We start from the raw sequence: 12,361 nt of genomic DNA on the forward strand, positions 1-12,361 counted from the left end.
GCCCCCCTCTATATAACATTTTTCTAGTGCTTTAAGGTTTCCAAAGTGTTTTACATGATATCTCCCTTGAACTTTACAGTAACTCTGGGACATCAGTACTACTATTATGCCTGTCGGATTCTGAGAAAGATAGAATTTTGCTGGTTATCTAGGTCCCCAGAGCTAGAAAGTGCCAAAGGCATCATTTGAACTCTTCTTCCTGGCTCCAATTCCAACATACTAACCACTGTCCCATCTGTCTTCCTACAGAGTCCCAGAATCTCTAGGAACACAACCTAGGAATGTAGGTGTGCAACCCAGGCTCATTAAATAGAATGGTGGCCTCCATTTCTGAAGCTTTTCTGTACTTTTCCATAGAGGGAATAGTTTCTGTTTTCACAACAATTGGTTCCTGGACCTTACCAGGTTCAGAGTTTTCTTTGGTTATACCTACAGGGGAACACTCTATTCCATGGTGTGATATCGGATGAGTCAAAGCTTGAAACATTTAGGGCATAAAAGAAACTGAGAAGGGTAATCCAAAGAGTTGATGAAAACTTCGTAAAAAAAAGGATGCTGCTGAGTGTTTCTTGGAGGACTACTTGTGCTGGCTCTAATAGCTCTTACTCCTACAGGGCCAGCCTTGAGGGACTAGAGGACTCGCTTTATCACTAGGCTCTATTGTGTTTGTCTCCAATTATTTCCTCAAGTCGAGACAAGGCACCCATCTGCCCAAAAGAAAGCTTTTTCTAGGTGTCGTCATTTCTTAATTAAAAATCTCACACCCAACTTTTCCATTCCAATCATTCATTTCCTTTTGAGGTACATCCTTTTGGTACATCTTTAGAAGTGGCTCGTGAATTTCAGAAGTGATTATTAAGCTAAAAACAAACAACAAAACCACAAAGATGAGAATAAAAGTGATTACTTATTACTGTGGACAGGTATGCTATTCATTTCCTAGAAGTATGGATCCTGCTTTTTGAAATATAGTTTAGACCTTGCTAAGGGAATTCATTTTTGTGGTTTACATTTATGATTATTCCTTAAATAAGGGTTTATAATTCTATGAATTCCATAAGCAAAACAGCCAGAAGTGGAATGTTGGCTCTAACCTACTTTTCTAGCATATTAATCCCTTTGGCAAATTCCTTTACCTCTTTTGGCCTCAGGTCTTCCTCTATTGGACTAGATGATCTCTTAGGTTCCTTCAGACTCCAAGTCTTCAATCACATTATACTTCATTCATTTGTTATTCTAGTCAAACTGGCCTGCTAGGTGTTATATCCCAACATCCCATCTCCTTTCTTTGTGCCTTCCATGATCTTCCATGTCTGGAATGTGTTTCCTTTTCTTTTAACTTCTGCTCCATAGCATACCTGGCCTCCTTCAAAGTATAGTACAAATTCTGCCTTTTACACGAGGTCTTTCTCAATCCCGCCAATTGTTATAACTCTCCTTTTAAAATTCATTTGTATATTATGTCCTGTTGGTGTCTCTCCAGTTGTTTGTAAACTTCTTGGGGTCTGGGTCTGTTTTATTTTCATCTTTGTATCTTTTGCCCCTACCACAGTGCCCGAATGTTATAATCATCTCCAACACTTACCTGGGAGTGCCTGGTATACATTAAGCACTTAATAAATGCTTGTTGATTTGATTGAGTGCTTAATAAATGCTTCTTACAAAAGAACTGAAAAGATTTTGATCCTGTTCTTTAAACAAAATCTTTCTGATTCTGAGACAGTATGTGGCATATACCATTTGCATGTAATTTGTCCTTTCATGGTAACTTGTCTTTAATGAATTTATTTTATTTTATTTTTAATTTTTAAACATTATTTTATTTGGTCGTTTTCATACATTATTCACTGGACACAAAGATCATTTTCTTTTCCTCCCCCCCTTTAATGAATTTTTTAAAAATTCTTTTTATTATTATTAGAATTACCTCTTGTGAATAAATTCAGGATGCTCATTCATGAGAAGGAAGGGAATCAATAAGACAGTAAGCCAGAATTTAGGAGAATCTTGGGAAACACCTTGAAAAGAAGTTTTATGTGATAGTAAAGGAAGATGTGACATTAGTTTGCTTGGGGCAGGGATTCCCAGAAACAAACAAATAAAAAGTCTATTTCTTCTGCACACGAAAGTGTGTCTCTCAAAAAAACAGCAATATTTCCTTTCTCAATAATTCACAGAATCATAAACATTTAGGTCTCATAGGCTACAGAGATGGACTTTTAGCAGATTCTTCTTGGAAACATACCAGGGAATGTTTCTCTGACCTTTTCCTAAGAATCTCCAGAGAAAGGTATTTCTTAACTCCCCATCAATAGCATATTTTAGTTATCTAGTGGGGGATTTCTCATTTGCAATGAATTTAACCTTTCATGGTGTCCTTTAAAATTACAACTTCATTATTTCATAGCTTTAGAATAGGAAGTCCATCTGGTGTCATTTGTCCAACTTAATTATTATTATTTTTAAACTCTTACTTTCTTTAGTATCAGTTCAAAGACAAAAAAAGACCAACAAGGACTAGGCAACCAGAGCCAGATTTGAACCCAGATTCTCCTGACTCTAGGCCTGTGTTACCTAGTTCTTTCAACCCATTCACTTTTACATCTGAAGAAACTGAGGCTAAGAAATGTTACCTGACTTCCCCTGGGTCACTCAGGTAATAAATAGGAGAGCTCAGATAAGAAGTCTTCTGACTCCAAAACCTTTACCCTCTTAACAAATCCATTTTCTCCAGATTTTTCTTGGTGGAGAGACAAATCATGGAGTGGATCCTACTTATATAATTGTGTTTTTCTAGGAGCAAGTCATATCCTTTCCAATTCTCAATTTCCTCATCTACAAATTGAGGATAATATTACCTATGCTATTTCCTTTGTAATGTTATACAGATCAAATGGGATGCATATAAAGGATTTTTAAAGTGGAAAGCAGCATGTAAATGAAGAATTTTTACTTTTATAATAATTATGATTAAAAAATAACAATAATAACGGTGGAACTCTTCCAAAGATGCTTTCAGCGGGCCTATAGAAATGTATCTACATCTGGACACTTTATTCAATTCAAAAAATCAATTATTTTATCTACCTATGCAGAATATTAATATTCAGACAACATTAAATATAAATGCAAAATTGCAGGAGAGCAACTTATTCTAGCCTTTTCTATAGGAACTCCATTAAAAAGATGATAGTGAGATAAAAAATCATGTAATCTTTCTCTCCTCCCACATGTCTGTGTCTCACTGTACCCAACTTACATTGCTTTTCTCCAACTGATGTCACTTATTGGGGTAGCTGATACCTTATATTCTATGGGGGACACTTGTGGATGGGCCTCACTTAATACTTTATAACCTGAGGCCCCTGTAGTATATCGCACTGATATGATTAGATTAAAGTATTTCTGCTTTTTTTTTTTTTGAACCCTTAACTTCTGCCTTAAAATCAATACCGTGTTTTGGTTCTAAGGCAAAAGAGCAGTAAGGGCTAGGCAATGGGGGTTAAGTGACTTGCCCAGGGTCACACAGCTGGGAAGTGTTTGAGGCCAGATTTGAACCTAGGAGCTCCCATCTCTGGGACAGGCTTTCAATCCACCAAACCAACTACTTTCTTCCTTCTCAATTATCTCCTAACAAAGATTCTAATCAAATAACATACAAAGAATAAAAGAGTAACACATTCATAAAATCAAGGCATACTCTGCCATCAAAATACGGTACACAGAATTTTGGGATTAGAGTAAGCCCATCTTAGTACAATGATAGATATGGAGGGAACACCTAGCCAAGGTAATTCCCAACTCTTGACTGCAGAACTGCAGAACTCTAATGTTCAATCCTTTTTTCTTGAACTTTAAGGTTTTAATATCTTCTTCTCTCACATCCCTTACAAATGTTGCCACTGTCATGGCTTTGGGGTTAGAGGGGTAGCTCTGCTCCTTGACTTGATCTCTCTGCTGCTGAGCTGCTTAGCTCCACACAGGTCAAGATGACTCTACTGGTCTCCCTTGATCTGGATGCTGCACTCTTAGAAACTATTCACCTCACAGATGAAGTGACTCTTCACTGGCATCTTTGTCACTTCTAGTTCATCGGAAGCCCTTGGCTTGTGCTATTTCAGAAGGGGCAGAGATGCTTATCCTAGGGTGGGCAGAAGCCTCTCCAGTCCTCCCTTGGCTGGACTGTGAGGTTTTTTCTCATCTCCCAGAAGATAGTGAGAGAGCAGAGAGTGATAGACTTCTTTCATTTTGCAACCATTTCTGGTTAAGGGCTGGTTCCCCTTAGTGAGAAAAGCTTCCTTTTAATTTATGTTGACCATGCAATATATTTCCCAAATCTTTGTCTTGCGATGTGTGGCCATTTCCCCAGTAATGACCAAGTAGCTCTTATTCCCTAGTTCTAAATTTCTCCTGCTGGTCTTATGAAAGTGATTAGCTAGTAAATAAGGTTTTGTGGCAGTCTATGTTCTGGGATCAAGCCCATTTTCCCCGCTGCTTTTCTGGCTTTCAAAAACAACTCTTTAAAGCCTCATGTTCTACCTTTGGTGCCTAGGTGGCACAGTAGGACAGCTAGGCAGCTCAATGGAAAGAGTGCCCAACCTGGAATCAGACTCATTTTTGTGAGTTCAAATACAGCCTCAGATACTTACTGGCTCTGTGACCCTGGGCAGGTTCTGTAACACTGTTGGCCTCAGTTTTTTCATCTGTAAAATGAGCCGGAGAAGGAAATGGCAAACCATTCCAGTATCTTTGCCAAGAAAACACCAAATGAAGACAAAGAGTCAGGTATGACTAAAATGATTGACCAAAACAAACAAAAAAAACAAACAAAAACGAGGTGGCACACAGTCAATAGAGTGCTGGGCCTGAAATTAGGAAAACCTTAATTCAAATCCAGCTTCAGACAGTTCCTAAATGTGACACTGGGTCAATGACAACCTCTGCTTGCTTCAATTTTTTCACAAGTAAAATGGAAATAACAGCATTGTGAGAATCAACAAGATGATATTTGAAAAAGTGATTAACACAGTGCCTGGCACACAGTAGGTTCCACACAAATATTATCTATTATCATTAACTATTATCCATCTTTTCATCTTATGACTTTCCAAAATCTCGAGGGGGCAATTCGCACAATGATAATGCTACTGCTGCTGCTGCTGCTGCTGACAATGAAGTAAGACATAACTATTGCTACTAGAAATTACAGATGATCCTCATGGATCACAGAAATTGCTCTTTTGGAGATTTTGAAGCAATATCAAAGGTGAGTGAAATAACAATGCAATAAATACAAACCACTAAATATCCTTGAGAATTTCAAAGTTAGAAAAATTCAATGAAGCATGCATACAAACAAAACTACTGTTTACAGTTGTCTAGACATGATATTAACATGAAAGGGGAGACCCACACTGCTGATGTTATGAGTGCCTCAAAGCATGAAGGACATTTGAAATAGGTGTATTTATATATGATGACAAATTAGAAAAAAAAAACATAATGCTAAAAATTCAGCTTTAAAAGCACCTCTAGTGGATTAATTTCTGTTGAGAGATATTTTTCAGAAAAGAATTACTGCCAATGATGTTCATTTGGCCAGGAATAAAGGTCTGTTTTCAAAAACATATATAGACACATGGCTGAGAGTATCATTGCAGGTAAAAAAAAATGATAGCCACCAAATATTTTGGAAGTCAGGATCAAATGCCCAGAATTATAACCTAGGAGCTCACTATACTTTATGAACTAACAGATAACTAATCATCATACCACAATAACATTATAGTGAACTTTTGTCCAGGTTTTTAGATATTACATTGACCCATAGCTTGTCTATGTTCATCATATTTTTTTTTTCATTTCAAACCAAGCTCAGTCCAATGTCTTGCACTACTTCTCTCTTTCTGTCCCCAATGGATATCTTCCCTTCCACAATTCTCTCTCATCCACAATTTTCAGATGTCCATTTTTGTCTTCCTTCTGTGAAGATTGGATTTGGCTCTCCCCTGATTATAACAATGAAGGTATGTAGCTCTTCCTTGATTGTGAAGATTAAATTGTAATCCCCTGTCTATTTTAAAATTTTAATCCCCCAAAATGTAAGCACAGTACTTAAAGTTGTGTATGGATATATACCCATTTTGGATTTTAACCACACAAAGATGTGAACACCCTTTTCACACATTGAGTGGGAGGTCTGTGACCCACGTGTGAAAGAGTGGGCAATCCTGAAGTGGAGTGTTGACTGTGATTGGTAGACATAAAAATTTAGGGGAAGTGACACAAGAGAAAAAAGGTTTTTAAAGTGGAAACAGACACACATAGACTCACTTTGGAGAGACACTTGGAGTAAAGCGACTCACTTGGACTGAAGACACATTTGGAGTGAAAAGACACACTTGGAGTGGAGAGAGACACTTGTAGTGAAGATTCACACTTGGAGTGGAGCCTCCTGTAAGAAGCAGTTCTACTGGAGTTGAGTCTGATAAAGAATCTGCTGATTGAACTGACACATAGTGAGTCCAAAGGCTGACTTCCTTTCCTTGGCCTTTCTGGAAGCATTAGCCCTGCCATCTTCAGACTCCTTTCCCCTGTCTGGGGCCTTTGAATTCCTACCTGGCTCAGAGGAAGCCAGAGCTCTCTCTCTCTCTCTCCCCCTTTTCTTCTCTTTCTCTCTTCCTTAATATCTTCCTTCTATTATAAAATAAACTACCATAAATTCCATTCTGACTCTAATAATTCATTTTTGGGATGTAGTAATTAAATCCCTAGTGACCAATTAAATATATTTAGTCCAACCCTAAATTTAACACTTCATTAGAATTTAAGCTTATTCAATGCAGGGATTGTCTTTCTTTTTGCTTGCATTATTTACCTCAATATCTGGCTCAGGGTAAGTGCTTACTAAATAATATTATATAATATAATAATAATTATAACACGATAATAACAATTAATAAAAGCTTTATTGAATGCATTCATTCATGACAATTTGTTTAGCCATTCCCCAGTCATAGGCATCTATCTTGTTTCCAGTTTTTTACTATACAAAGAATGCTGCTAAAATATTTTGGAGTAAATGAAGGATTTTTTTTTCCATCGGTGACTTTGTTGGGCCATGTACCTTGTAATGGAATTCTGGATCAAGGAGTAACATTTTAGTTGCTTTATTTACACAATTCTCCATAGTGTTTTTTAAAGTGGTTGTACTAGTTCACAAGTCAACCAAAAATGCACTGGTACATCTATCTTGTCAAAACTCTTCCAATATCAACGTTTGCCATATTTTTTAGCTTTGCCAATTTGCCAAGTGTCAGGTAAAACCTCAGAGTCATTTGGATTTTCATTTTCACTTCTTTATTTTTTATGAATGATTTAGAATACTCTTTTGTGTGGTTATTAAGCATTTTCAATTCTCCTTAGCATATTCTTTGACTACCATTTTTGACTATATATGTATATCTATATATTTACAATGTAATAATAATAATATATTTATAAGCACTAACATATACACAACATATCACAAACACATATGTGCATCTATACACACATGTATCTGTGTATAGTGTATTCACATACATACATGCATGCATATATTTCAGACACCAAACTCTTATCTGGGAAATTTCATACAAATATTTTTCCTCATTTGACTGTTTCCCTTCTTCACCTCAATACATTAATTGTGTTTGTGAAAAAAAAAAATGTCAATTTCATGTAATCGAAATGACCTATTCTATCTCATTTGGTCCAGGACGTATTTCCTACTCATAGCTTTCAGAAATATATGCTTGCTTACCTTCCCTTCTATTTATTTTATTCTATGATCTTTAATATTCACTTTGTGTTGTCTAATATCTGATGAATTGCTTTCCAGTTTTTATCAAATAAAGAGATTGTTTCTAAGTGATTTTTATTTTCTGGTTTATCAAAAAATCAGTTATTAGATACTACAGTTTCTAATTCTTCCTTTGTTTTATTTCTTTAGGTTTTTTAAATTCTGTACCAAATGGTTTTGATGATGACTGTTTTATAATGTAAAAATAGAGGTGTCTTGAATAAAAATAATGATTATTCCCCACTGATTGTGATGATGAATCAGTGGAATTTGTAGTGAGTCTCTGTAGCAAGAACAGTTTATGAGAGAGAGTAAAAGCCTGATTAATGATAGCTTTAGTTTCTCTCTCTCCTCCTTGAGGGATTTTTTCAGTTGTAACACTAAGTTCCTTGAAGAAATGGCTGGAGGGGAATTGAAGACAAATTTCCCCTATCAACCAAACCTATGGATGTCCTCAGAGCCTCTCCCTCAAAGAGGGTCTAGAGGCAGACCCCAGCAAGGGGCCCTGCCTCAGAGCGGGTGGCCTCAGGAGACTCTTTGTGGTATTTGACTCTTGTTCTATATTGTATACCCTTTCAAACTGTATTAAGAGGCTTGATGAGAATCTGACTGTTTTATGAAGAGTTTAATACAGGATCTCAAGGAAACTGGGTAAAGGAAGAAGGGGGTAGGATTTCTCAGCTGTTTCCTAATAGTCCTTGGTCTGAATGGCATGAAACTTTGCTAATTCAGATTTCACCATCCCTTCCCAGCTAAAATAATCCCTCTATTAGCTTATATATCTATTTGGCCTAAGAGATTGTAAAAGGAATAGGTGCAGGAAGGCAGGAAAGGACAAGGGATCTGGCCTCTCCTTTCTGTGAGTCCACAGTGAGCCCCCCATCCCCAGGGGTCCGTGATATCTACTCCTCAGATTAGAGGTGGTTGGAGATGTTTGATTGAAGATCTTTAGGAAGCTTGAAAGTAGAACAGGATTCTCTCAGGTGGCTTTCAGTGAATCCTCAGACTCCAGAACAGGTCCCTATAGATCTTCCTCAGGTCAGTTTCCTTCCCAGAATCTTTTGCTCTCCAACCAACATTCTCCTTCCCTCAATCCTGGTGCCAAAGTTCCAAAAATCCTGCCCTGCCCCCATCCTTATAATAATAATATCATTTGAGGTCAGAAATGCTATTCCTTTTGCATTTCTAGTCTTTTTAAAAATTATTTTCTCGGATATTCTACATTTTTTCTCCAAGTTAATTTTGTTATTATTTTATTGAATTCCTTTTGATAGTTTATTTGGTATAATATTAAAACTATGAATTAATTTTGCTAGTGTCATTTTTATTAAATTATCAGGGACCAGTCATGAAAACTGACTATCCTTTCAACTATTTTAAAGAACAACATTTTTAATAGATATCACCATGCTAAAAACAAATAACCTCCAATATATAGAGAATGGAAATCTTTCAAAATACAGTCTCAATCAGAGAAATCAAAACTATATGGGAACACACTGTAATACATGCTACCTCTATTGTCCTGTGTGTTAAGCTGTTCTAGATGCTTTTAGTGAGTCTTTAAAAAATGAGACTTACATATCAATCCTTTTATTCAATTATATAAACAAAACATGAATAAAATATTTTATCCATCTGTCCAATAGTCTACTATATGTATAAATTAGAGTAGGATAGTGTTCCTCCTGGGACCATTTTTATCTGAATTCCATCAACAATGATGATGACTACACCAAAAAACCACATAATACAAAGTCAAACTTTCTGCTTTAGATTATTCATATAATTTATGAGCTTTCTCCTTTGGTCTCATGTTCGCATTCTTTATTAATTTCTGTGGCTTTTTCTGAACCCATTTAAAATTTTCTTTATTTATCTTAAATTGTCATCTCCTTTTCTGGAAGCATTATTTACTGTTGCTAATAAGATTTAAGTAAATTTCTGTAAGTAGGGTCCTCTGTGGGACTATTGATCCTTATAAACCACTAGAACTCCTTTTAGGGTTGTTATTATTTTATAAAGACATGGGGAGGAATTAGCATTTTAATTAGGATAGACAAGTCCTGAATAAATTTTTTTATCATCCATATTTGAAATATAGAGTTTTTCGGTAGAGTAATTATCTAGTTAATATCTTAAATAACAGAGAAAAGTCACATAACATCCATCCTAGTACTTTTTCCCATTCTTCAGAATGGTGTAGGGGTTAGCTAGGATTCTTGAAAGTGATGTGCTAGCTGGGGGGAGATTTTTTTTCCTGGGCCTGTCATATTGAAAAGTCTCAGATACTATCCCCTTGAAAAGCTACATTTGTACCTGAGCATTTGGCTTGCTCATCATCATGGAATTGGCAATTATTTTTTCTGGCTACAGCATCTTATGAAACCATCAGCTAAGAATGGTGTTCAGGCTTGTGGTTGGCATCAATAGAGGGAGTGCCCATATACTTGATGTCATGGACACATTGAAGTATATAAAAAAAATTACAAATGGATTTTGGTGCCAAAAAATCAGTATCACATGAAGAGGATTCACTCCTTCTGGGAGATGTTTTTCAGGAACTACCTTCTGTTGGTGATTTGGATGGATGCCCATGTCAGATTCTTGGGCAAATTCCATCCCAGTTTGAAGGCTTTTTAGCACTTAGTTTAAGGCTTGTTGAATGATTGACAGATTGAGACATTTTCTTATGTATTTTAGTATCAAAGTTTAAATGGTATGTGTGGTATCAATCTCATTCCCACAGTCTTCCTCTAGTTTACTATTTACTGTCTTCAGAAAATCTGTCTGCCAAAGTGTTAAATACTGAGTAGCTCTTTAGTGACTTGGAGAGGCTCAGTATTGACCCTTTTAATGCCTTCCCCAGAATCTTATACTAAAGCAAAATTCTGTATTCTAATTAAGAAGGTTTAATGAAAACCTATTATTTCCCATTCTACATACATGGTGCCACAACTTAGCAAACAAATGTCATTTTTACAAAGTCCTTATAGGTTACCGATTTTCATATTGCTAGATGGTGTAGTTAGTAGAACACTGGATCTGAAATCAGGAAGACCTGAGTACAAATCTCGCCCAATACACTTAGCAGCTATGTGAACCCCCACCCTCTACCCCAGACAAGTCACTAACCTCTCTTTGCTTCAACTTCCTCATCTCTAAAATGAAATTATTCATTGCATCTGCTAATCCTGAAGGGTTGTAACAATAAAATGAGAGAGAAATCTTGGTAAATTGCTCTGCAAGCCTTAGTTATTATTAATATTATTATTATTATTATTGGAAAAAAGACCTCAACCAACCCAAATACAATTGTGCAAAGAAAAATTATAGAGTCAAGCAGTCCCCTTATAGCTGGTGCAAAGATGGATAGAGCATCTTCCTGAGATCAAATCCAGTCTCAGACACTTACTAGCTCTGTGACCTTGGACAAATTACTTAATATCTGTTTGCTTCACATTCATTATCTGTAAGATATAGATAATAGTATCTACTTTCCAGGATTGTATGAATCAAATGAGATATGTGTAAAGTGGTTAGCACAGTGTTTTGAATAAAAAATTAGGTGCTGTTTAAGTGTTAGTGATGATGATGATGATGCTGGCAATGATGTAGCAAAGGGATATCTCATGGCTTCTAGATACTGGAAGTTCTTTTTGCCCCTTCATGGAGTACTCAAGAAGTTCTCTTGAGGCTTTGTAAATCTCCTTTCACCTGCTCTTGGCTCATAATGATCCAGATGATCTAAGGATGCTGCTAGCATGCTGAAAAAAATATGGGAGATTAAAAATCTTTGAGATAGTTTGAAGGTTGTAATATTCTCCTCTAGAGAAAGATAAGAAAAGGAGAGACTATTCAAGGAAAAACTGAAGCCTCTCCCTAATGGAACACCCAATTAAAAACTACCAGAAATACTGCTGTTGGTTATCTGGTCTTTATGCTAAGCCCAGACTCTTGTCTGATCTCCCTTTTTTCAGGTAGCAGGGAAGTAATGTGATTTTGATGATGCAGGATGAGGATCCTTAAGGAAATGTCCACTTGAGATATCTGGAAATAGATGTCCTCCTTACCCAATGTGTATTGGTATTCATTCCTTGCCAACCTAGTAGTTTAAATAAGTAAATGCTTCCATTAGAGGTCCAGATGACTTCCAGGAAGTGTCTTAAATTTAGTCATGGTTCCTTGTTTTTTCTACCCTTAAGTAATCGTGGTGGCACATGGGGAAGCTGCCCTGTTTATTTTAGACTTGTGTCACAGCTAATGCTATTTCAGCACTTATATGCAACATACATCAGAATTCTAGAAGGAAACAATCATAAAATTATAGTCAGCTCTAGCCTAGAGATGCCTGTCTGCCTTAAACCAACTGAGCTCATTTCTGGAGAAAGATTATCCAGCTGTGGTCACTGGGCATAAGAGAATTCTCCAGGGTGTTGGGGCGGCAGCCCATTTATAAAAGTAGTGACATCAGTGATTAACTGCGAGCCAAGTACAAATAGCTGAATTGTGTTGTTC

At 36.5% G+C, this 12,361-nt stretch overlaps 1 long non-coding RNA gene across 3 annotated transcripts in view; it reads left to right on the top strand.

Moving 5' to 3' along the window:
- LOC130455140 (uncharacterized) overlaps window positions 1-12,361 on the top strand; it is a 201,170-nt gene that overhangs the window by 16,043 nt on the left and 172,766 nt on the right. The gene's annotated exons all lie outside the window — the stretch shown is intronic.

The sequence above is a fragment of the Monodelphis domestica genome, chromosome 6 (genome assembly GCF_027887165.1).
Source record: "Monodelphis domestica isolate mMonDom1 chromosome 6, mMonDom1.pri, whole genome shotgun sequence".
Classification (NCBI taxonomy): Eukaryota; Metazoa; Chordata; class Mammalia; order Didelphimorphia; family Didelphidae; genus Monodelphis; species Monodelphis domestica.